The 25,564-nt window shown below is 39.3% G+C and overlaps 1 long non-coding RNA gene across 3 annotated transcripts in view; it reads left to right on the top strand.

Annotated features, from left to right (window-relative positions):
* The first annotated feature begins 12,813 nt into the window (after nucleotides 1-12,813).
* Nucleotides 12,814-25,564, top strand: part of LOC134513361 (uncharacterized) — a 34,082-nt gene continuing 21,331 nt past the window's right edge. For all 3 annotated transcript variants that reach the window (XR_010070384.1, XR_010070386.1, XR_010070385.1), the window contains exons 1-4: nucleotides 12,814-12,938; nucleotides 16,485-16,640; nucleotides 17,424-17,589; nucleotides 19,484-19,602. This is a non-coding gene — a long non-coding RNA (uncharacterized LOC134513361). The remainder of the gene's footprint in view (nucleotides 12,939-16,484; nucleotides 16,641-17,423; nucleotides 17,590-19,483; nucleotides 19,603-25,564) is intronic.

Here is a 25,564-nt window from a genome sequence, read left to right as displayed (position 1 = left end):
GAGCACATATTTAGGGACTTCCTCCCTTTTCCAAATCTCACTCAAGTGGAACATACACTCATTTCTGTAACAAAAATTCTTTCTACTCTATTGGCAAAATGAATAGCATCAACTCAAAATATTTAAAAATTTAGTCACATCCACATCTTGCAGCCTATAAGGAGCTTTCACGCTTTTGGGCTCGCTTTAGATCTTTAATACCCTTTCCTTTTGTGTCAAGGAGCTCACGAGGCGTAAAGAAGCACTGATAAACCCACTTAGATCCCTTCCTGGGCCGTCACCTCTCCCTGCCAAGCGGCTTTAGGTGGTAACTGATCTGTGACAGGCTGCCAGTCAAACAGAGCATTTCTGAAAGCTGACACAAAAGACTGAGCGCCGGAGAAAGGCTAGGAAAATAAGAAAAGAAACCAAACTGTATCAGCGCCTCTCCCCCCACCCCCTCCGTCTCCCAACCCCCCCCGGACCCCCTCCGTCTTCCATCCACCCCCCCCACCCCACTCCACCCCCTCCCACCCCCCCCCGCAGTCAGGTTCATGGCAGGGGCAGCTTATAGCCGGAGCGATAGCGATCGGCAGCCCTGCCAGGCTGGGGACTGCCCCGGCTTACCGCTGATAATAGCGGCGAAAGTGAGAGTGACAGTCGGAGGGAGAGTGACACAGGGCTGCTGTCAACGCCGCCGCTTCCCGTGGGACCGGGGAGGAGGGGGGAGAGAGAGCCGGAGGGGAGCAGGGGCAGAGGGAGGGAGGAAAGGGGCCGCCCGGGCGACACCCTCTGCTTTCCCTCCCTGAGGGGCTGGCGAGCCGCCGGAGGGGGCGACTAGCCTTCTCCCGCCCGCCGGCTGTCCCGGCTGTGAAGGTCGACAAACCTCCTCCTCCTCCTCCTTCTTCCTCCTCCTCGATAAATTATTGTGGCCAGCTCTCTTCATCCAGGGGCTTCTGCTCTGACCTCTTCATCAGAGGAGGGCAGGAAAACAGCCCCTTGGAAAAGATGCCTTCCAAAATTCTCCGCTCCCAGGAGCTTTTGTCCATCTACCTGCCTGTATCGTGCAGCGAGGCAGGTAAAAATAACCTACCAGACAACCCCGTCCCCTGAGATGCGGACCTCAAAGTTTTCTTGCTCGTTTTACTGGGGAGAAACTCAAATATTTTTGCAAAAGCGTGTTGCTGGCTTGGTGAAACTTGCTCAAAGTGTTTCTGCCAGCTCTGTCACAAGAACGGGGAAGCGGCGGAATTGCCATTCCTGGAGGTATTTAAAAGACGGGTAGGCATGGTGCTTAGTGACATGGTTTAGTGGTGGTTTTTTGTCAGAGTTAGGTTGATGGTTGGACTTGATGATCTGAAAGGTCCCTTCCAACCCTGACAATTCTACGATTCTATGATTCTAATGACTGGAAGAACTTCAGAAGGCCTCAGCTCCCATGGCTGGAGCAGCTCCCTTGAGCATTCCTCACTCCCCGTCTCTCAGACCACATCGGTCTGGTGGTTGCAGCAGCAAAGTTACAGACTCTGGGTGATTCTTGGGTTTGTTCATGGGTCTATAATGACCTTCCAAGCTAAGCAAAATGGAGTGCTGCCTGCCTTGAATTAGCTCAAACAATTGGAATGTGCCGGTTCGATCGCAGGGGCTGCTAGTGTAGGAGAGAGGGCCCCTGGCTTCCCAGCCACTCCACCACCATGCAAGTTAAAGAGCTGCTGTTTTGGTTTGCTTTGACCCCACGTCACTTATATCACCCATATCTGGTTTGCTTTGACCCCATGTCACCCATATCACCAGAGCACAGGAACAGGCATCTCAGGACCCAGGGTCTTCCATACTGTTTCACATCCCTGGGATGTCTCTTCCTACATTTGTACAAGGTGAAGGGCTTAGCGGAGGAGGAAATTAAGTCAAATTTGGCAGCTTTATACCCTCCCAGATCTTCTTTAGTCGCAAGTGTGAAACACCTTGCTCAAAATCTCTGAGTACCTCAATACCATTTTGCGTGAAATGTAAGGAGTGGCCTTATGCTGACCATTGGTCAGTTTAGTGTCCAGTTTATCATCCAGTTTAGTAATTTTGTTGAGTTAATCATCTACTAGCCAGAAGAAATACACAATTTTTTCTAGTTGAAGGTCCTTCAACTTGAACTAAGTTGTGCAAACATATACTGAGACTGGATTCAACAAAATCTGATTTTTAAAATGCAGAGTAATTCCTCCCAGTCTGTCATGAATGGAGAATTATTCTACATTCTAGAGGAACTTAGACCTTAAAGAAGCAAAAAGACTCGACTAAGCTTTGATTTATGCCGATGCCATTATACAGGGGGGGATACCCCAAAGGGCACCAGTTTTCCCGAGCAGCTCTGGTAGGTGAGAGCAGAGGAAGCGTTCAGCAGCTTCCGCAGTGAGTGGAAGGGGATGTGTGGAAAACCATCCACAGCTCATCTCCCATCCTGAACCTCTCCTCTCCGATGGTCCGACTAAACCACAACCCCTTTCTTTTTCAAATTTCTGTTGTTGTTGTTCTGATGGGTGGATCTGGTAAAGAGAGGAATAAATTTTCCACTTACGATATGAAGCAGTTTTCATTGCTCATGTCTTAAGGGTTATTTATTTACTGAGGGAGACCTCATCTCATTACTTAGTTGTGAAAATCTGCAGCCTTATTTTAGATTTTTTTTCCCCCCAACTTTTAAGAAAATCTCTCTCCTTTTTTTTTCTCTGCACCACTCTCTTCTTCCTACCTTTAAAACCACTGAAAAATGAAGAGTAGTGGACAAAAGAATGAGAATGGAGAAGGTGAAGAAAAAGCATTAAGCTTGAAAAAGAGTAAAACAGGGAATTAAAATTAAACATCAACCATTTTTTCAGGAAATCTTCTGGTTTTGAATAAGGGCTGTATTTCAGTTTAGAATTATGTTCATTTCTATAAAATAATTCTGAATGTTAGCTCTTGTGTGCTAAAGTGGATGAAAGCCTTAATTTGCACGTATTTATAAATTTGGCATGCAAGTTCCTATTGCAGTATTTTTCACCTACGAGTGTATGCTGCTTCATGCATTGCTTCAAGAATCTAAATGCTAAATATATATATGTATTTTTTATCTTTGGCCAGGTTTTGTAAATTCTTGCTGACTACAGTGAGGGTTTTCAGGACTAAACTGGCCACAAATTTCAATACTTCTTTTTCATTATAGTCTCAAGGTTATCTACCTTAATATGAGAATTATAGTATTTACAAAGTATCACAATTCAAATATGTATATAAATATGTATATTGAGGTATGGAGAAGTTTATATCATAGAAATATAATCTAAGCTACTTCTAGTTTTCAGGTCTTGGAAGAAGGCCTGAACAATACGCACTCTGTATTCAGTTTGTTGGTAGAATGCAAGTCGGTTTACAAAAACAACTGCACTTTGTGATGGTTTAAAGAGTGACCGCTGTAGGTAAGTATGCAAGTACTTTCTATTGTAAGAGCTTCCATATCCTTATTAGTATTCACCTTTGGGATAATGCCCTCCTTAGTCCTACGCATAGTTTGGCATTTGTGAGGTTTTTTCCCAACATAATCTATCTGGAAGAGTGAAAAAGAAATTGTTGGTTTCAATTTAATATTTTTTATCAGAACTAACCGGAAAGAAATACTCCATGAAAAAGGCAGGAGTATGTGATTTTCTTTTGGAGGCAGTGCCCTACAAGCAGGGCTATACTTTACAACAAATCAAATGTCTTACACATGCTGTTAAGGAACAGTATAACACACTCTTTACTGCTGATACCTGATGAAGTCCTCCATGGTTGGATTACCAGAAGGGTTTGTTTCACAAACTCCCGTTGCCATACATTCATAACTGTGTCAAGCCCTCGGCCTTTTGGCTGAAACGGTAACTATTCCTGGATGTTACTATTACTAGATAATCTTTAAGGTCCCTTCTAACCCAAACCATTCTATGATTCTGTATTCTTTGCAACCAAATAATTTATTTGTGAAGCTTCAGTGAAATTATTTCAGAATGTTTGAATTATGGGAGTGTGTAAAACATACTCTGTTTCCATTGCATTTAATAAGAAGTGAAAACAAACCAAAACCAACAGAAAATAGGCTTTTTGGAGAAACCTACAGCAAAAGCAACTGATAGCTGCTGGTTTTGACTCGGCTGAGTGTTATCCTTGTTCAGGGCTGTTCCTTCTATTCTCTGTATACCAAAATGTTTTAAAGTCAAAGCAGCAAATGGTTTATAAAAGACCATTTTTTTCAGTTCCATATCTTCTCAAATTAGTATTGAAAAATAGTATTGTAAAAAAGGTGCTATCATGTTTTAAAACTTCAGGAAATTAGGCAGGTTAGATTTAAAAAAAGATGTTGAGGTGAATCCTAAAGGGAAATCTTTTAAGCTTTTAGTAGAGTTTAGTGAGCTTAGACACTTTTCCTGACATTATTTACCTTTTTCTCTTCCTGGCCTGAGGCTTCTGGAAAGGCTGAAGGCAGCTGGTTTCAGATAGCTGCTGTGCTCATAAAGGGAAATTTTAAGTACCTGATTAAACTACTCAAAGTAGAACAACAGTCTTCAACACTGAGCAAGCTGAAAGGTTAGCTACAGATTAAGACATCTAGACTTTTGTCATGTCATGAACATTTGAGGTTTTGACTCAAAAATAATAGGAGGCATCTGGCTACTACACAAAATAGTTGTAATGGCATGAACTATTTTTCTCTTTTGTTTGGACAACCTTGTCTTACAGAACACTGCCAAAAAACATCTTCAGGAAAGATGGGAACACATTTCTCTCCCATATAGTTTATTTCAATAGGTGAGCATCAAAGTTAAATGCTATACTAAGCTATAATAGTTTGTTCCTGAAATAAATTATGTACATTATATGCATTTAAATGTCTTTTAAGACTGCAGTTAAAATTATAAAGAATTGAGACATTGGAAAATATTTGCTTATTGGTAATGTCTCTTCCTTTTCTGGCTCCATCTACGTTTAATACTGAACATGTAGATAGTTTTACACCATTTCCAAAACAACTTTGCTTTCAAACTTCACACACAAAAAAATATGGTAAAAGAAGGTCAAATCTGGTAGAAAATAATTAAGATGCATGTGAAATATGCGATTTTACATCCAACATTTGTGGCTTGGTCCTCAAGCTTTGTCACAAATGTCCCCAGTTACAGCTACTTCAGGCTTCATTATTTAAAAGATTATGGAGAGGTTTAGTGTCCTTTTCTATTTTCAAGAAAAGAGAATGCATACTTTCAAATGCGTCTGCTACTAGCTGGTGTCAATCTCCACCACAAGGGGCTAAAATAATTTTATAAGCCTGAGAATATTATGATGGATACTTGTAAGCACTTGTGCTGTCTGACAGTGAGCCTGGCATAGTTTGAGGTAGAAATCTACTAATACTTTTTTGTGTGACATTTTGTAAGGGTTTACAGACATCATAGTCTCCACTAAATTTGCACTAAGTCACACATCCACTAAGTCTTGAGGCTAAGCTGTAGCCCATGGGGCACAGAACAGACTTCTTATCGTAGATCACATAAACTCCCAATAGTACTAAAAAACATTCAAGGTTTACACCACATTAATATTTCATAGATATGTTCTCTCCTTAGAAACTGGCCTGGCTATCAACTTCTCAGGCAGAAAATCTGAAATTTCCTAATTTTAGAATACTGTAATTTAAAAGATAAAGAACGTGAAGAAGAATTAGTGATTTATAGAACTAAATCCTTGGAGATACTCAGATCTTGACTGTACAAAATCCCAAGCGACCTGATCTATATTGTTTCTCTGTTGAGTTGGGCATTGCACCAGATGACTTCCAGAAGTTCGTTCCAACTCAAAAGTATTTTAGCATGCTGCACGTTGGAGAAGCTACTTAGAGTTGGTAAAATCTAAAAAAATGGCAGCACATCTTATCCATTTATGACAAAAGCGGGTTATGCTGTCCGGGGCTTTTCCATCTACCAGTGCATCACCTGCATCTCCTGTATTTAACAAAACCACTTCTGTGTGGTTTTAAAGCCTGAGGGAAACATTTGTGGTCACCCAGTCTGATCGATCCCCTTCACCTACTTGTTTCTGGTGCACCGGTCATTCCCAGCTTTATCAAGGTGTATCCAAACTTGTGTTGATGTCTTTATAGTCCCTAGTAAGAAGTGAATACGATACTTTTAGAACTGTGAGCCAAGACCACATCTAACCTGAAATATCACTGGCTGCTTCATACGTGTCTCACACAGCCCTACATCTGTGTCAATAAGGAAAAGACAACTTGAGTTTCTATAGCCAGCAGCTCTCCTGTGACCGCTCACAAGCCTTGTGGGCTACAGGAAAGGTTTCTGGTATGGCCAGTATGACTGGAAAAGTGGTTGCCTGCTCTGTGAAACTGAGAGACTTCCCAAGTTGGGTGGTGACAGGAGTCTGTTTTACATAGAAGGACAATTTGCATGGAAGCAGCAGAGGACCTGCTGGGTCAACACAAGACCTGTTTTGCTCAGGGGACTTTTCACGATTTTTTTTCATGTACACTTGAGATGTAATTTTTAAAATATAGACTTAATTTTATTTTCCTGCTCTATCAATACTGTTTTAGAATTCAATGTACTTTGTCTTTCCGTTGAGAATAGATATACTTATTTGCGAACCTAAGCTCAGCTAAATGAAAAATAGATATACTTATTTACAAACTTAAACTCAGCTGAATTAAAGTTTTGGTTGAGAATATATTGCATCTTTGGTGTGGCTTAAACATTGTCTTCTGTTTTTAATCTGCAGTATTCAAAAGTATTTAGAAATACCATTTTACGCCTTGCAAATCAGGTTGCAGTCTGGGGCTGTCCAGAAGTTCACTGGGTTTAGGAAAAAATTCATAGATAATCATAAAGCAGGCCTGAAGGACAGGGATAAAAGAAACAAATACTCATCTCTAATGTTTTCAGCAATTCCTCATGCCAGAAAAACCTAGCATGGGAGAAATAACAGCTAGGCTGAATTGACATGTGAATTGGAAAGGCCAGATTGCTGTTATGTTGTGGGTGGGCCCTTCATACTTCTGAAGTTATAATGTTTTTATTTAAAGACTAAATTGGATTTCTAGGCATGTATGGTATACATCAATTTAAAATTATTGGAGTTCTTCATATTGTTAAGAGTGCTTCAGTTTGAAAGAGTGAGGCTTTCCTGCAAATGCCAAGTAAATTGCTCTGCAAGTCCAGAATCTTTGATCACCTCTGAATTGAAATGCTTATGAAAGATGCTGTAGTGTTCTAATAATTTTACAGCGCTCTCTGATTCGTATGCCTAGAACCCCAATCATTTCTAAATTGAAGAGCTCTCATTATTTTCAAGTTTTATGTGCGGTATAAAATGATTTAGGATTATTCTGCAGCTTTTCATTTTTTATTTTGCAAAAAATAAAACTTTTTTTTTTTCTTTTTTAAAGACCAGCTCTTTCCTCTGCAAGCTGGGAGGCATTATGAGCTAATTCAAACATTTCACGTTTAAAATGGAAATTGAACCAAATTCTCTCCAAATAGCAATGATGATGGCTGGGGGAAAAAGAAGGAAAAAAAAAATCACTGCCTCAAAAGCCGAGAAAATACAAAGTAAGAGGCTGTCAGTGATCCTTGCTGGGAAAAGTGTGAAGAACAAGAAACATATTGTCACTGTTCAGATGCGGTCAAGGTGAAGTGGGGAGACTGAATGAAAGTTACAACAATGTGACAAAAGAGAGACACAGATCCATTTAGTCTTGGAAGGAAGAGAGCAGGAGGCACAGAAGGCTAGTTCACGTGTTGCTTCTAAGCTGATTTTTGCTGTCATTTTATCATACAATTTCAGAGGGAAATGATGTATGCCCTTTTGTATCTCCTGACTTTGTCTTTTAAGAATAACAGTTAGTTTCTTTCTCGCTAGTGACCTTGTTCTTTTTTAACACATGGCAGTAGTATATTGTTTATAATTCACATAGCTTTCTAAAGAAAACTCTCATCACTATTGCTTGCTGGCAGTAGAGCCTTTTCTTGTGTTTTTTTTTCCAAACGCATGCACTGGATGGTCTTTGTTCCCAGTGGCTCCTGGTTGAAGAATAAACAAGGGCAAAACAGAAGCAGTCTTGCAGGGAGGAAGCACACCAACCCGCCGGGGATCCCTTCGGCTGCACCCTGCGTTGCCACGAATTGCTGACAAAAACCACTGCTCACCTGGAAACCCGCTCCAGCTCCTTCTGGTCCCACTTGGGGAGCTAGAATGGGATTCACATAGGGCTTCCCCAAAAGAAAGGGGAGAAAACGAGTCTAAAACATATTGCCATCTAAATGGCGTAGCGTTATGCTGACATACGCAAAGAGAAAGGGTTTGGGGAACCCATCTGCCATTGCACGGGTACTTCAGCAGTGAGGCAGAAATTGGTGTGGAGGCAGGATGGAGAAACAGCAGACCAGAGCAAACAGGTTTTAAGAGTTTCCTAACTGTCTGCTACTAAGGAGGCAGCCTGGAAACATCTGTAACAATCTGGAGATTTCCAATCTGGAAAAATAGATGTTGAAACAGAAAACAGGACATGGGCCATCATAACTTGGGCACTTTCAATCATTTGAGAGAAGCAAAAGGTAGCCTTTGTGTGTAATACCTTCCACGGAAAAAACAGATCTGCATTTTTTGTTACTTTACTCGTTAAAGCTGTCAGGCACCTCAGGAGATCTGATGAACACAGCTGCTGTGGGTTTGGACACTGGTTTACAACTCTCTGCTCCTGATGCTATTGTAACGGGGCTTGTGAGCCTTGTCTGCTGCACCCGTTATCCATATAGCATATGTTTATGTCTATATAGTGAAGGTTTTATACTGTTTTACAAGGTGAGTTCACGCTAGTGCAGTGGGTTTACAGCTGGAGGGACAGAGGATGGGCTCCCTTCAGACAGCTCTGCTTGCGGAGATGTAGCTTCCAGCAGAGGGGTGATTTCATAGCATTGTGGGGCCAGTATCATCCCTTCAAACGTATTTTACCAATCTGGAAACTGAGTGTAGAAAGGCTGCTGTTATTTAGGACATCGTGTTCTCCGATATTTCCAGTGAATCATTCATCTTAAATATATTTATAAACAGAACTTAGAAAGCTAAAAATGTAATCTGGAGATCTGTTAAGAATAATCAGACTCAAAAACTCCTCCTGGACTTTTTGTGTCAGGTACCTGAGCCTACAGGGAGAATGATTTGCTTCTTTGCTGCTGTACCAGGAAACATTTAGCGAGACTGGTATTTCCCTTGTTCCTCTCTACTTAAGGTTCCCCATTTTTTATTTTCTTGCAGTTTTCTTTCTTTATCCCCGCTCCTCATATATCTAGCTTTTTTATCCCATTTTTCTGAGCTTTACCCTGAACTCGTGTTCTTTTTCGCTTTTCTATTCCCAGTCTTTCTGCTTTTCTTCTTCTATTTCTTTTGAATTCTTTCCATCTTTCCTGCAGAAACTCCCTAGTGCAAGTCCTTCAGAAACCCTTGTTACCCTTCTTGCGGTGACTCACTTCTGGCTGAAATCTGGATCTGTTACAGAAGTTCCTGTAGGCACTTCTGACAAGAAAAGTTGCCAGAATGCATCTCTCTCTGCTTCAAACACAGGGTAATTGCATTTTTGCTCTCTGATTGCTTGAGATTTTGAGACATTTTGGTGGAAAATCTTTCTGTTTGATTGTCTACTAAGAAATGCTCTAACTACAAGGTACCTAAATAGTATTCATGTAATTTTCAAATTTGCATAATCAGTGGTCTCAGACAGTAATTAGTATTTCACTAATATCCAAACAAACATAATTTTCCAAATTATACAAAACTCAATCAGAAATTATATTTTCTTGTGTGTCTACCACCAATACCTCAGAGAATGAAGATTTTTTTTTTGTTAATTTGAGGATTAGTACTCCTAGCAGGTTTCAATTTACAAAGATTAAGAAAAAAAAAGTTAAAAATAATTCAATAATTTTTTCTAAGAGTATCTCTTACTGTTATACAGCTTTGTGCTACATAACACTGACGTTTTGGTTAATATTTTTGACTGATTTTTTAAGGTAATCTTTATTGATATCATTCCAGCATCCTCTGAATTTTGAGATGTAGTGTTCCAAAAGTGGGTTAAGAAGTGAATTGGTCCATTAGGTGCATTGGTGCATTAGGTCCTTCGGGTCCTTCGGGTGTTGCGTCTAAGAATTTGTGATAGACCATGTTGGTTTAGCCTGGTTCCTCCAGTCTGCAGTCCTTCAGCTTCAAAACCAACGGAGACACCATTTGCCGTTAATCATCACTGTTGCGTTTAGTGCTCAACAGATTGAAATTTGCTGTTTTCAGATATTACACACCAGTCCGAAACCCATTATGTGTGTTACATTTCACTGAGAGAGGAACACTTAATCCTGGTTTGCTGTCTGTCGTTGTTTCGGATACATTTCTAAAGAGAGGACTTCCTATGGGATCTATAAATCACACGGTACCTTTTAGCTGTGCCATATTTTAAAGTAACGTTAAGATGTTAAAAGAAAGGTCTGTGTACTGTTGGTAGACTGCGTGACTTTCCTTGCTGTGTTATGTACAGAACAATCCATATACCACCCATACTGAAAGTGGTTATTAAATATGCTGGCTCGGTTTACTAGCAGCTCTAATACACTTCTGTAACGAGGGACTACTTGTAACATCAAAGCGTGGGGAGACATTAGCGCTTTTCCCCTATAGCCTCTGACCTGAAAGCTTTGCTTTTTATCTCTATATAAAAGGAAAATACTCTTTTCAAAGAAGCCTAGCTAGAGTGTGGATATTTTCTCCATTGTAGAATAAGACCCTGTGAAAGTAATCTACGATTTTTCATCTTTGTTCGGAGTATTGTTTCTTTTTGGACATTATGCCTTTTTGAGAGTGAAAACTCTTGCTTTCAAGTAATAGTGACTGGGAAGTGCTTTCTAAATCCTGAGGTACTTCTGTTTTCTGTAACACTGTCAGTCTGAAGAAAGGTAACCGAACATTCCTATATGTGAAAGAAATAGAGAGATATATCGAGAGAAAATAAAGTTTCAGAAAGAATTAATACTCAAAATAACGGGTAAGACCCAAGGACAATTAATTGTACACAGGGTTTGTAAGGGAGCCAATATGTGGCAAATCAAAACTATATATTACATTGCAGGTGTTTCCATTTATTTTTTGAAAAATATCATATAGCAAGTGATCTTTCTCAAGTATATTTGGACTTTTAAATCTATGGATTGAATCACCTTTGCTTCTGACTTTGTATGCACCAAATTGTTTGTGTAATCTAGCTTTGTCTCGTTTCAGTTCAAAGTTTTAGGATTCTTGACCTTTTGGCTTTTAGATGCTTAACTTGAGCTATCTCCAGGAGGACTTGGTCTTCAGAAACAGCTAAGTACATACTGTCAGAAAATTTGGCTGATGTATGATCTGCGCAATTACTTTTGACTGTCTGATGCCTTGTTCCCAGGCAATCACAGGGGACAGAGCCCTGACTTAACCAAACAGGTTAGGGGCAGTAAACAGAAAAAGGAAGGTTCAGCACAAATGGGCATATCGTATCATGTATTGTTGATATTCTGCTGGTTATAAAGACATTTTCAGTTAACTTCCAAATAATTTCTTAAACTTATAGGCACTGATAGTATTACAGATACTGTATGTTCCCATGCTTGTATAATCTGGTCTCCAAGGTTTCTAATAATATGTGAAGTGTCTCCTTTTTTACCTGTGTGTGTTTGTTGCAAGGGCTCTTTCCTTAGAATCCTACAAAGAAACAGAAGAAGGGTCTTAGTTCTTTTTTTTTTTTTTTTACCTATTTATACTGCATCTATTTTAAAGGTGGGTTTGTTTTGGTTTGGTTTTTTTAGGCAATTGCTATGGCTAATGTGGGGTATTATTTTTCTGCATCCCACAATTCATGGCATCTGAGATGGCATTAAGCAGGACTCAGTCTATGACACTTAACTCACAGCAGTGTTAAGTCAATAATTAAGTCAATGAAAATTCCCTGATTTCTGGGATGCACTAGGCGGGCCTTCTTATAGGTGTGAATAGTTCCTGCGGGGTGGGTGTTTTAAAATTTATCCTGGGCTTAACTGCTTTTCCACACACCTTCTAAAAATTGCTCAGCCAGAGGAAGGGTGGCACAGTTCGATTCTGATGTAATGGCATAATTAAAAAGAAAATAAAGCTATGCAATTTTCTCCATAAGATTTCATATGAATAAATAAGTTTCGGTCTTTCTTCTGCTGGTAACAAGCTGGATCACTTGTTTTGTTTTTTAATAAAGGTACATCATTTCATTATACTTGCAGAGTGCAGAGTAGCATATGTTTTCAAGCATAAATATATTTATTAAAAAAACATTACGGAACTGCATTAGTGTAAGCATTTATAAAGTGTCCTACTGCATTTTTTTTAATACATTGTTTTTCTTCTTTGTTTTTTGAACTAAGCAGAGAAAACCTTTTCTTGCAGACTTAATTTTCTTAATAGGACACACATATGTGTCCTTAAGTTATACATATTTTATCCCTGTGTTAGACATAGTAGAAAATATGTCCCTAATATACTTTCCAGGAATCTTGTAAGCAGGGAGTAAGATGGAGAAGGAAAAAATAGGGAGTTTGGATTGGTTTGGTTTTTTCCCAGATTGTAATAATTAAAAATTTAGAAAATTGAAAATGCCTTCCAAAATGTAAATGTAAGTAAATTATGCATTGCGCTTATCTAGATAGTTAAAAGAATCTGAAACCTTCTGCCAAAAATGAATATTTTAGCTTGCATTCAACTAATATGCCAACTTATGGTTACTTACGTTTTACTCCTGTTTGCTACAGGTGAAATGGGTGAATATCAGACAGCTCATTATAGAGACAAGCATGCTGCATTCCCGGAGTAGGATGACAGAACAAGTCATGGTACGTATTGTAATTTCAGTGCTACAATACATCTTCAAGCTGTCTGAGGTAAAATGCTTACTAAGCACTGCATTGGGGCTGTCAGATTGCTTCATGGGGTGGTAATTAAATTGAGGCAGTTCTACCGTTCATTTTGTGGAACTAAGCCAGAATTATCTGTGTCCTAAAAATATTCTACCATAGACTGCTGCTTGTAGCAGGAGCACAGTTTCTTGCATATAAATTCTCTTTCATGGAAAACATCCTGTTTCTCACTGTTGTCACTCCATAGGTCGTGGGGGAGGAGGGCTGCTTAATTTTAAGTCTGATGGAAAGTGGTCATCAAAGATGGTCTCTCGTTTAAGACTGCAGACGCATGGGCTGGATTCCAGTTGTGACTAATTGGGGTAAAGGATTGATGGTCATTGTGGCCAAAGGTGGCATTAAAGTTTCCTGCCTGATTTACAGTGTTCTCAGCCTTGCTATAATTTAGAATAGCCAGGGGCCCACTCAGCTGTGGTTGGCCACTGCCTCAAAAATAAAGCTCGGTGCATGTGAGGAGGCAATGTGATAAATGAAGAGGAAGCTGCTTCTGGTCGTTTCTGGAGACTAGCTGCATTATTAAAACGTGTGGGAGCTGCCATGCTGGGTCACACCAAGGATCCCGGCAGCTCAGCAGTCTGTCTCCGTCAGTGCTCTGGTATTCTGCGCTGAAAACCAGTGCTAGTCCAGAGTGACCCTAGCTCTGAAATAGTGCTCTGGGTGGAAAGTCTTAACACTTCCAGTGTCTTCTCATCTGTAAGTACTATCACTCACGTTCTTCCTGAGACAGGGTGATGAGAATTGCAGATAGCATTAGAGATACAGACACAAAAGGGACTTACAGAGCAGCATGATTATGTTCTTGTTTTCTTCTCTGCTTATTTCCTAGTGAATCTGATCTTTCTGAAATTTCTAAATTACCTAAAAGCTTGTAGTGAGGTAGGCAGCACAATTTTTGCTAGTTCAATATCAAAAGTATATGCAACTCGTCTAACTGCAAATTTGATTCCAAAGATATTTTCGAAGATCGATTGGAAAGGGTGAGGCTGACGTGTAAAGGGGGCTTGCCTTGCAGGATAAGTGTCCTATAACACGCAAATGAGTTTATTTTGTAATTCAGTGTCCTTTAGAAAATTGTTTGTTTTGAGTTCAGTTGATCTAGTCAGCCGGTGAGAACTGAAACTGGGGGGAAATAGCATACACAGGCAAAACAGTTTTTGAGCATACAAGGTGGAGGAACCGTTAATGGGTTATCTGGAAATTGATGAAATCTCCTGCAAAAGCTATAGTTAAAATTGCCCTTTTTTGATTAAATGCTGGTGAATATGAATGCATGATGAGAAATGCTGAAAACCACTGTTGCAGGATTCAGAACATGATATGAAAAGGTTCTAAGGAAGAAGCAATTTCTTGAAATAATGTGCTAAAATCCTTGTCCCTTTCCAAATGAAAAAAATAAATTAAATATGTGGAAGTACTTAAATGGATGTCCAACAAATAGATAGATACATTGACTAGAAAACTGTTATGTAGGAAAGAAGTTGTGAAGGGTGACTTTACTCCGTGGGCTCTCAATTCATCAGGGTCTGCCCATAGTCAGAAGAGAGAGAGAGGGAGATGGATTCCTATGGGGTAATTCAGAATAAGAATCTCAACTGACGTGGCTCTCACCTTGAAGTATAATTTGTCATCAAAGGATATTGTGACAGGAGACAGTGCAACTGTTTCATTAACGAGATTTCTTATACCATTCTCTGATTATGAAAAGGCTTTTTATTGTTGAAATCTGCGGTTTGACATTTTTTTAAATATATGTATGAATCTGGCTCAAATATATTGTACATCACAGGTATGACATTGGAAGATATAATTTTCCTTATTAATTCCTCATTTTCCCCTGATTATTCAATTTTGAAGAACATTATCTCCTTGCTTATTTGTAATTTTTGCCTCTGGTAAACCATGCTATATACATGTTCACATCCTTTGATTTTACTGCTGGTTTTCCTGGTTCCCTTGTAATATTTGCTTCATTCTATTTGATCTGTTATACTCAATGAACAACAGTTTTCACTTAGACTAATCTTTATGCTTGTTTGATTTTTAAATCGTATATTATAATGGTATTAATGATGTTACACTGAAGTCCCTAGTCCTGCAAAGGCTGATTCATGTTACTCACTTTGCACAATGCGAACAGTCCCACTGGAGTTCGAGAGTTACACACATGGGCATAAAGCTTTGTGCGCTAATTGCTTTTAGCGGGCTCACTTTCGGTATCACAAAGCCCCATTTTAAGGACTGTTGCTCAGATCTGAAATCGCAATTTTCACTCGAAACAATTGTAAAACTATGTCCTCAGCTGGGAACCTGGAGAACAGAATTTTGATTTGGAGTAAATTAAGCATACCTCTTGACCAACAGTATTTTTGACTACCTGACAATCTTTTAAACTCTTGAAACATAGAAATGGCTTTATTTTTGTAACAGTGTTTTCACAGTTGCAGTGCATAGCGTAAAGCATGAAGCAGTAAAAGCAATGCGTTTGATTTTTCCCCCACATTCTTCTACTTGGAGAAAAGAAGCTAGAATAACAGGCAGTAATTAGCTTTCATCCAAATTGCGTATGAAATTTTAGTCTGCAGGCTCATTGCGCCTATGTCAGCCTGAAGATTAAAGGCTTCTTAACTACATAGTGACGCAGCAGGCTGAGCAAGCTGTGAAGGAGCTGGTGGGGTTTGTTGTATAATAACTGAGCTGTGGATCACTGGGAGAGTCTGGATTTCGGTGTCCAATTCGGACAAACAGAAGTCTCCCTCATTGTATCTCTCTCTTCTTTTAGTAGATCGCTGTATACCACTGGGGTCCACAATGTAACTGACACAATTTCTGCAGTGCTGGAAACGCATTACTCATTGAGATGTTAGATGCATACATCCCAATAAAGTTAATGCTTAACCATCTTTTCTTTTGGCAGCGTGCTACAGCTTGCTAATTAATTTGGTTGCTGTTTGCACATTTTTTTCCACCACTGTGGATACAATCAATGGATTTCAGGTGTTCTACAGTCAAGAAGACAGCTATGCATAATGTGCTCTGAAGTTATATTGAGATTATCCTTCAAGCTTTGTTACTAGCACAAACCGGAAAATATTCTAATGCATTTATAAATAAAGAGCTTATAAGGAGTGAACTGTATTCTCTTCCACTGGAGAAATCCTAAACATAGCCAAGGAAAAGTGAACTGACTTCAGATAACAATTTGACCTTCTCAACTGGGGATAGTAAAAACTTTCTTCAGCTGTAGCAAACCGCCATCTTGGCTTTCCATCACCTGGGATCCAGGATGATAATCCTCAACTACCCGTTGTCACTGTTGTCTTCTGATACTTATTCCTTCTGGCAAACCTACCATTTGCATCTGATTTAAAATAATTAATGTCAGCTTCTAACCAGTCTGTGAGATCCACTAGTTGTTTTTTCTTTACTTGGAAATAAAACTAGGTCAATTCCATTTCAATTCAGGTACCATCTAAAGGAGTTAGATGATGCCCACATTACTGCTATAACCTAGAAGATGTTTGGCCGTCTGGAGACATCAACAAGCCCTCAGATTGGACAAAGGAAGGTTCCCAGCAGGCTCGCTTTTTCAGTTAACATGAAAGAGTGCCAAATTGCAAGGTTAGTTAATAATATTTGATATTTAGCTTTGATACTTGTGTTCTCTAATTCTTAAATATGTTTCTGAAGGATCCTGAGTTGAGAGCGATGGAGGGAGAAGAAACAAAATTATAGTTCATGTCCTTTATTTGTGCCGAGATTGTTGGGAAAGAAGGAAGGATGGGGCAGATGCAGTGGGTACCATTTTTTTTTGATGATTTCATCCTTCCACATTAATTTTCAAAATATTGTTGACTTTGAATAATATTTCAAAGAAATGTCTTTTGCACAAATATCGCCAATGAAAGTAATGGGTGGTTAAACAGGCTTAGAAAATGTTTTGAGGAGTAATATGGGATATACTATGATGGATGTCATGGTAGCAGATCCTTTATTTGTATCACAAACTTGACTGGACTTCTTAAGAATGGTCGATACTTTTGTGTCTTTTAAACCGAAAAGATAGCAAGACATACTGGCCATAGTACTCTTGAGTTTTAATACTCTGTCTGAACCGTTGCCAGTGTTAGGTTGTGTGATTCATTTAGCTTCCCTGTGCCCGTTAGGTCATTTGACCAATAAGGACGAACTAGAGAGATGATTAGAAATACTGTAAGCACCATTGCACTTTAAAATTTCTTTAAATGAAATCAGAGGGTGCTTTGTCCTAATAGATACTTTGCAGGCAGAAATCAATTAGTCTGATAGTGTTACTGTTCTCCAAAATGGAACTGTATTGGGCCAGTTTGATGTCTTCTTATAGTTGCACACTGTATGGTTCTTTGACTCTTATCTCTCCCTCAGTCTGTGGATTTGAAACCATCAGGAAGATGTCACATTGGTATGAGTATTCTTCAGCGATAAGAACAGTAATTGTTGCAGGGAGACTTCTTAATCTTGGGTCACTCAAATCCCTTTTAAAGACAGCAGGTGCTCTCCAGAACAAGCATTAACAAGAAGAGATTATGAGGTAACCTGTTGTTCTTTATATCTCAGCATCTTATGACAAAGCTTACCATCAGCCAGTGTGCTCAGAAGCCAGTCAGTACAGGAAAAAAATCAAATGTGACTCAAGAAGGAACTATCGTTTTCAGTACTAAAGAGGGGATTCATTTTAAAGGCTGAATACTGAGAACTGTTACAGAGAAATTTATATTTATGTAACATAATTATATGAGTGAATCATAAAAGCAAGCAAAAAAAACCCTAGCAGAGGTTAAAAAATGGAGCTGCGGATATTCATGGTGTAATGCAATCAGAAATTCTGCTTCCTCAGAAATCAAAATCCGGAACTGCAATCTTGCCAGATTTGTGTTGTGTTGCAACTTTCTTTTTCATTCTGCCCCTCACCTTCTTCCCAGCTGTGGCAAATATGGTGAAAGTGAGTTAGTCATTCGTATTATCAGACTCTAGCACTGTGAACAGTATGGCTTCATACATATCTGCCTGTGCTGTGGGCTGCTTAGCATTTACAGGGTGAACTCTTGAAGCTGAACGTGCTCAGGGTCTAACAGCTCACCCAAGTACAATCACAGCAGAGCAAAACTGTCTGTTATTTTCAGCTCTCAACCTTTTATGAGTTTCTGGATCCAAATGCCAACTAAATTTTGTTAAAACAAGATTTTGTTACCTAATCCTGTCCATTTCCATCAAGATCATGATGCAAAATAGGCTGAGAGAGTTGGGGTTGTTCAGCCTGGAGAAGAGAAGGCTCTGGGGAGACCTTATTGCAGCCTTCCAGTACCTGAATGGGGCCTACGGGAGAGATGGGGAGGGACTCTTTATCAGGGAATGGAGTGATAGGGTGAGGGGTAACGGTTTCAAACTGAAAGAGGATAGATTTAGATTGGATATCAGGAAGAAATTCTTTCCTGTGAGGGTGGTGAGACACTGGGACAGGTTGCCCAGCGAAGCTGTGGATGCCCCATCCCTGGAAGTGTTCAAGGCCAGGCTGGATGGGGCTTTGAGCAGCCTGGTCTAGTGGGAGGTGTCCCTGCCCAAGTCTGGAGGGTTGGAACTAGGTGATCTTTAAGGTCACTTCCAACCCGAACCATTCTATGATTCTATGAAAATTATTTGAGTAAAGTACGTCTGTGGCAATCTTTGTGAGGTCGGGAATTAAGAATAGGATAAATCACTGCATTCAGATGATAAAGCCAACTTTCAGAAGCCATTCAAGAAAAGATTTTTGGAAGGCATTTAGATGCAGAGGTGTACCTAGCACTTTCTAAGAGCACACTAATCTCAGTGAGCGTTAGGGACTTAACCCTTCTTCACTTTACTTTGAAAAAAAATCAGCTAGGCCCCTATCTCTGCCTCTAAGTTCCTAAATACTTTTTAAAAAATCTGGCCTTTGATAACTCAAATCCCCTTGACTTTCAGTAAGGCTTTTCATCCTGCATTCTAGATCCTCATAGGTTTTGAGGGTCTAACTCTCTTAAATTAAAGTGTGAGTTAAAGGCCCAGGTAGTTCTGAAAAGCTGAACCTCCATGCTTAAGTCACTTCTAAAAATGAGTGTTAGACTACTAATCCCCTCAGGTATTTATGAAATATTTTCCTGTCACCTCTGAGAAAATGTTCGAGAGGAATTTAATTTGTTACCTGCTTGCTTTGTCCTGAAGTTTGTATAACAAGCTTGTGTAATATTTATTATGGAGAATATCTTTTTTTCCCCAAAAAGAATGTCAAAACTCTTTTTTAAAATGAAAAATTGTAAATGTAACAAAAGTATGTATTTATGCTTTCAGCAGGAAAATGTGTTTTTTAATGGAATTTAAATAAATGGAATTTTTATGATGAAAAAAGCAACAGTAAAAGCAGAGATTATGTTTTTCATAGTTCATTTGCCTCCCTTGCCCTGCAGATCTTCTGCAGAAGGAAAATGACATCCCTGGTGAAGCCTACAATGTCATTGACTCTGAAGAAGGACTCAGAGACCCATTGGTGTTTAATGACCCTTATTGGCCTGCACAAAAGAAACTGGTATGATCTACTAAAAGAGACATATGGTTCTTTAGAAATATTAAGAAACACTGTTTTCTTCATGGGTAAACATTGTAGTCATGCATTTCTAAACACTGCCTGGCTTTAGATGACTGCTCTTAAAATGACAGTCCAAATTTGGTGAGGAATTGCATTCATTTTTCATTAATACTTGACCAACAACAGTCGTATTTTACCAATGCAACATTCACACAATTTTAATGTTATTATTCAGCAGTATCAAGTCAAACTAAACAAAACATCACAGATGAGAGAGCTAAACAATACAATGAAGAGCAGCTAGAGTGTTTTGTAGGGAATAGGCACATTATATAGTGTAATTATGTGGTGATGTCCCAAAGCCGTAGGTGAGTGTTGGAATTATAATATTTCAGTATTAACTCCTTCATTAAAGTAAAATATATGCTGTGAGAATCTTTGTGGCACTTGAGTTGGAGATGCAACAGTGGCAACTGAAGGAGATTAGAGTAGCAAAGTGAAAAGGGGGAAGAAGGGAAGGGAGGAGGAGGGGAGGAGAGGAGGGGAGAGGAGAAGAGGGGGGAGGAGAGGAGGGGAGAGGAGAGGAGGGGAGAGGAAGGGAGAGGAGAGGAGGAAAAGGAAAGCAAGAAGGGGATAGAAAGAGAGATAAGGGGAAGAACATTGAATGAAAAAAAAAACACCCCAAAAAAGAAGATCCTTTCGCAATGAAGAAAACAGTAGTGGAGATTCAGTTAGGAGAATATAGGAAACAAATAGGAAAAATAAATTGCAGTCATATCACAGAATGAACTATATAAGGCCAGAAACTATTGTATGAGTAGACTTTGGTTGCAGGCAGCATTGAAGTGCTAATATATCTAAAGCGCTCAGTAGATAGTCCCAGTATGGCCAAGTTCTGATAGGCAATGTTGTACTTTGTGCTCCTCTCTCTAATGTGTTTCCCCAGAAAAAGAGTATCTTTATGACAGACACTCCACTGACATCTTTCACTGTTTCTAGAGATGCTGCACCTATGGCAAAGCAGAAGTGCAGAGCCTTCGTTCCGGTTTCTCTAAGGGGTGTGCTGGTTTTCTAAACTTTGGAAATCCAGGGGAGGAGATACATTAAGCTGTTGGATTCGTTTTCTTAGTCAGACTTTTTAGTGACTAATTTATCTTTTCACATGCATTTGTAAAAACAATATGGTTGTTTCTGCTAGCTTATAATTTTTTCTTACTTTAGTATATTTCTCAATGCTCTTTACAAGGGATGGAATTGAAGGTGGCCGTTTTTTGAAAAGTTTCGCAAGAAGTAACAATTTATGTGAACCAAGATTCCTCTTGAAAAATCAGTTCAGCAGCTTGAAGTGATGTAATGGTCATATAGGAACATTAATATGAAAGAAAAATGACATGGATATATAGGAAATTAAACTAACTGCCTTTGTAGAGGTACCAAAAAGCACATGAATACTCTGAAATGTTTGTTGCAAGATCCTACCACTACCTATCTCATCAGAGATGCAAATTTTGAAAATTATTTTTTTCTAATGCCATCCCAATGATTTAGAAAAATTGTTGTATAAGTAGACTGTTGTATAAGTAGACAGCATTCCACATGCTACGTGTCATAGCCTTTATGTTTCTGGGTAGAATCCTCTAGCAGAAGTGAATAGTCCAACTCAGATTTTGCAATACTTTAGTGGGAGGATCTGTCTCTCTCACTGTGACTGCAAGACAGAGAAAAAAGTCTAGTGGGGAATGTCAGAAATTCTGACTTCGTTATGATGGGGCTGATGAAATGCAAGGCAGGGACAGTGTCCTGTAAATGAGCCAAGTCATTTATCCTTCCTGGCAAGGCAAGAGAAAAGCAAGAGAAACTGTGATTCTCGGAGTCCCAATAAGACCTTTTTACCCTATTTTGCTAATGTAAAGGCTTTAGGATGGATTTGCGTTCACTTTTGGCCCCTTCGCGCTACTAGAGAGTTTAAACTTGACATTCCTAGTCAGAATTCATTCTCTGGTCTGCTCCCCTGGTAGTACAATTACCTTCTCTTGAACCGTCAAAGAGGTGAGCTTCAACAGCACATCAGGCTCAGGAACCAAACTCGAGTGTTACATGTCCAAAGTATTCAGGAGGCATCAGTTGACCACCTCGCCTCTTTTCTGAATTGTTATCCTTTAAATGTTAGTGTTGACAACCACAACAAACACACTATTTTGAGAGGTTCATGCCAGCTTTAAGTGTGCTGCCTGGTGAAGGCCAGGGATAAGTGTAGAAGCATTTATTAGCCAAAACTGCAATTTCCCTTTAAAAAATCTAGTATTGGTTTATTTTACTCTTTCTGTTGCATTAGTTATGAGATGATTAAAAAATATGAAAAAACAGTATGTAAAACAAAATTAGGCATGGGTTATCCAAAGAATGTAAATATATTTGATACTGCAGTCCATTTTGGAAGCAACTCAAATTAGAATGAGAGATCTATTTCTCATTGTGTATGCCTTGCACAGACCTAAAAAATGCCAGTAAAATGGATGGCATAATGAGTTTGGTAGCTTGGCAGACTTACCCCAGTGGTTCATTTCTCTCTGTGTTGACTTTGTGCCTTATATTTCAAAGATGGATAAATGTATTAACATGTAGTTTACCACACAGGTCAGGGGATCTTTTTTATTTGACCTTGAAAACAAATGTTCTGTCTGCTCTGCATGGATAATTCATAAGATTTAGTGGCTCATCTCTGTACGTTTGGCATTCAGAAATGTTGCTTCCCCAAATGTGTTAACGTCTTCTCTTCTGTGCCAGTTAGGTAGTGCACTGCTGCTGAAAGCTGGTACGCGTTTATGGGGCTAGACTTGTGTCACACAGTGATTTTTGGTGTTTAGCATGAAGGTACAGTATGCTGCTACCATGATGAAAATCTCCCATTGTCATGCGTTGCAGAACATACTGCTTCTATGTTCTTTGGAGACAATCAAATTGTGTTGGTTGAAGAAAAATGTTTGATATAATTTAGAAAAAAACACAGGCAATGGGCAAGCAACAGTCATTGTTAAAGAATTTTCCACTAGTCAGTGAAATAACAATGTATATGCACACATGTGTTTGAGTATGAACACCTGAGTAAGGAAAGAATCATAGCTGAGAGAGAATAAATAAAGGGCAAAGATAATACCATAGCCTTGAATTGCTCACTGTTAGAAGTTTGTGTTAGCTGAATTACTGCACAATAATGTCTAGTATACAACAGTACTTCAGAGTATATAGGATAGAAAGCAAGCAAAATGAGAAACTAGAAAAGATGAGAATAAGGTCAGTTGTCTAAGTGAGGCAACTAGGTGTGACACATCTAGTGAGTATTGTACAATTTTTATTGGCTAAACTTTGAAGATACTTTTTTTAACCTCAGACCAGGAGCTGCAGAACTCATGCTACCCACAGGGCTAAAAGAACAAAAAACTAACCCTGCTTCAGAGAGCTTGCAGTTAAGAGTAAGATAATTGAACAGTTGAATACTATAAGGGTACATCCCTCCACATCAGGAGGCAGTGAGACAGTATTGATCTGCTGGGTAAGCAGCAATCACATCTCATCAGTAGCTTAGTCATTATTGAGTCTCTAGTCATCATAGTAAAATAAAGATTTGATATGGGACTATGTCTGGGCATATACTCACAAAAACTAAACAAGTTGTTCAGCTCCACTTTGCAGGACCATCTTTTCTGTCTCGACAGAGAATATTTGTGAAGGTATGTGAATGGGAACTTGTAATACTTTTTTTGAGACTGAATGAAATATAAAGGCATCTTAAAGACAATTCATGTTCCTGAAACCACAGTTATACAAACAACTCTAGTTGGTACAAGACGTCACTGCCATAGAATTAGGCAGTTACCATAACCTACTGTTTTTATTTCTTTTTCTCCTATACCTTGTGCAAGTGCAAGCATAGGTGCTGCTACATGGTGACCATCAACGACTGATCCAAATTAAAAATAATATGGTAACAAAAAACCCTAGGATTTTAGCCACATAAGTTCTCCAGTTAGTGCATCACGGCACTATGAACATCCTTGTGCCACCAAAGGAAAAGAGGTAGATGACTCACAAATGAGAACTATCGCCTCTTGGGAGCAGCGCTAACGTTTTCTAGCTGAAGGTGTGCCTGGAATTGCAGTAGTAGAAAAGCTGTCTCCGGATAAATAGTGATAACAGTGTATTGTGCCATACGAAGGATGGTGTTGATCCTGAGCTTATTGAATATTTGTCATTTCCATGAAGTTTTTGGCACAGTAGCACCGGTAGTTGATTAGATATTTTTAAGAGAATTTAATGCTTTTTGTTATATTGTGTCTGTGCCTATTAAAAGATATACTGAATGCTGTGCATAATTATGTTCATAAGAGAACAGTATTAAGACAGCTGCTGAGATTCAATTAATTTTATGGGGAGATAACGTTTTTTTAGTTGACAGCAAAGTTAAGAAAGATGGGCTTGACTGGAAAAAATCTTGAGTCCTGGCATGTAGCTCTGTCCTTGTGCTGGTGGTTAAAAGTGCATATTATTCTGCAGGGATTTGGGAAACATCCTGCCTCCCTTAAACCCAGGGGCTGCGGAAGAGCAGCATCGCCAGTGTCCATGGGCAGCACGAACAAACTGTCCGTGCTCCTTGCAGTTGTTCCTACTGCTGAAGAGGAACCTCTATCTATCTGAGCTTTTTTGCTCTCTTTCTGGTCCCTGTGCTGAAGCTGCTTCAAGCAGCAGTCGTGTGTATGTACTCCGCAATTTGGGCAGTACTTTTGGAGTCTTGTGTGCCTTGGAGTGAAATGTCCCTGTTATCCTCTGCCCCCAAAGGCGTACCCATTGAGAGGAAAACAGATGTCACCTGTGGGCCCTCCTGCCTTTCGCTGATGAGTCAAGGTCAACCCCCACCTGCGACAGTCCGTGGGGCAGGTATGCCATCGTCCCCTGTGCACCATCAGGGTGCAGGTACCAGCGCCCGTTAAATATACCCCCAGCACAGCCAGATGACAGGGTCTGCAGAGGTCTTCTGCTCTGAATGTGAGAGTGCCTTTTATTTCATCTGGATGTGCTTGGAGAATAATGCATGCAAATTCTTGAACAGTATGGCCAAGTTAGGTTTGTCCGCGGTTCCCCACCATGCTCTTTCCAAAGTATGACTCAAAACCAAATGCATAGTAGTTTTGGCAAATAATTTCTCCCACTCTTCCCTGTCTCTTCCCCCTCCCCTCCCAGCTGACACACAGTGACTATAGGGGGCAATGCAACCTCATCATACAGCCTGCATACATCAACTGCATACTACATTCATAGGCGGAAACTTTAAAGTCTTAGTTTTTACTTCTCGCTTTTGAATGATTTGTATCACGATAAGCTATATTGTTACTTGGGATCCATAAAATGGAAGGTTTTAACTTCAAACAAGCTTTTACGAGTTAGATTTTTTTGTTTGTAAATGGAAGTTAATAAATAGTGATTTTATTTCATACCACTAATTCAAATTAAAATCTAAAATAAAACAAGACACAAGAAACAAAGTAAAATAATTTTGAAATTCATTTGACATTGATCACTGAGCAGAACTGCTCCAAGTCTGTATGTATCTCATATTCATGTAATTCAATCTATATGCCTGTCAATATTTCTGATGCAGTTTAATTTCTTCAGATCAGTTTCTTTCTGACATAATGCAGCCTTCCAGAAGTTACTCTAATTTAGAGTGCTTAAGTGATACTCTTATATTTTCCAAGATTTTGCAAAAAAATATTTATATCCTAAAAATCATTGTCATAATAATAAAAATATTCATATATTATTAAATTGTTTGGTTGTATTTTTCTTACATTGATTGAAGTGCACTTCACAGTAAGCAAGCCAAAAATGATAACAATGATAATTTCTAACTTCTAACTTTTGTTGTTCAACAGTGTATATACGTGTACCTGAGTTTTCCTTCCTT

This window comes from Chroicocephalus ridibundus, chromosome 3 (genome assembly GCF_963924245.1).
Source record: "Chroicocephalus ridibundus chromosome 3, bChrRid1.1, whole genome shotgun sequence".
In the NCBI taxonomy this organism is placed as follows: Eukaryota; Metazoa; Chordata; class Aves; order Charadriiformes; family Laridae; genus Chroicocephalus; species Chroicocephalus ridibundus.
Note: the sequence above shows the minus strand (reverse complement) of the source record. Positions and strands in the feature narration are given on the sequence as shown.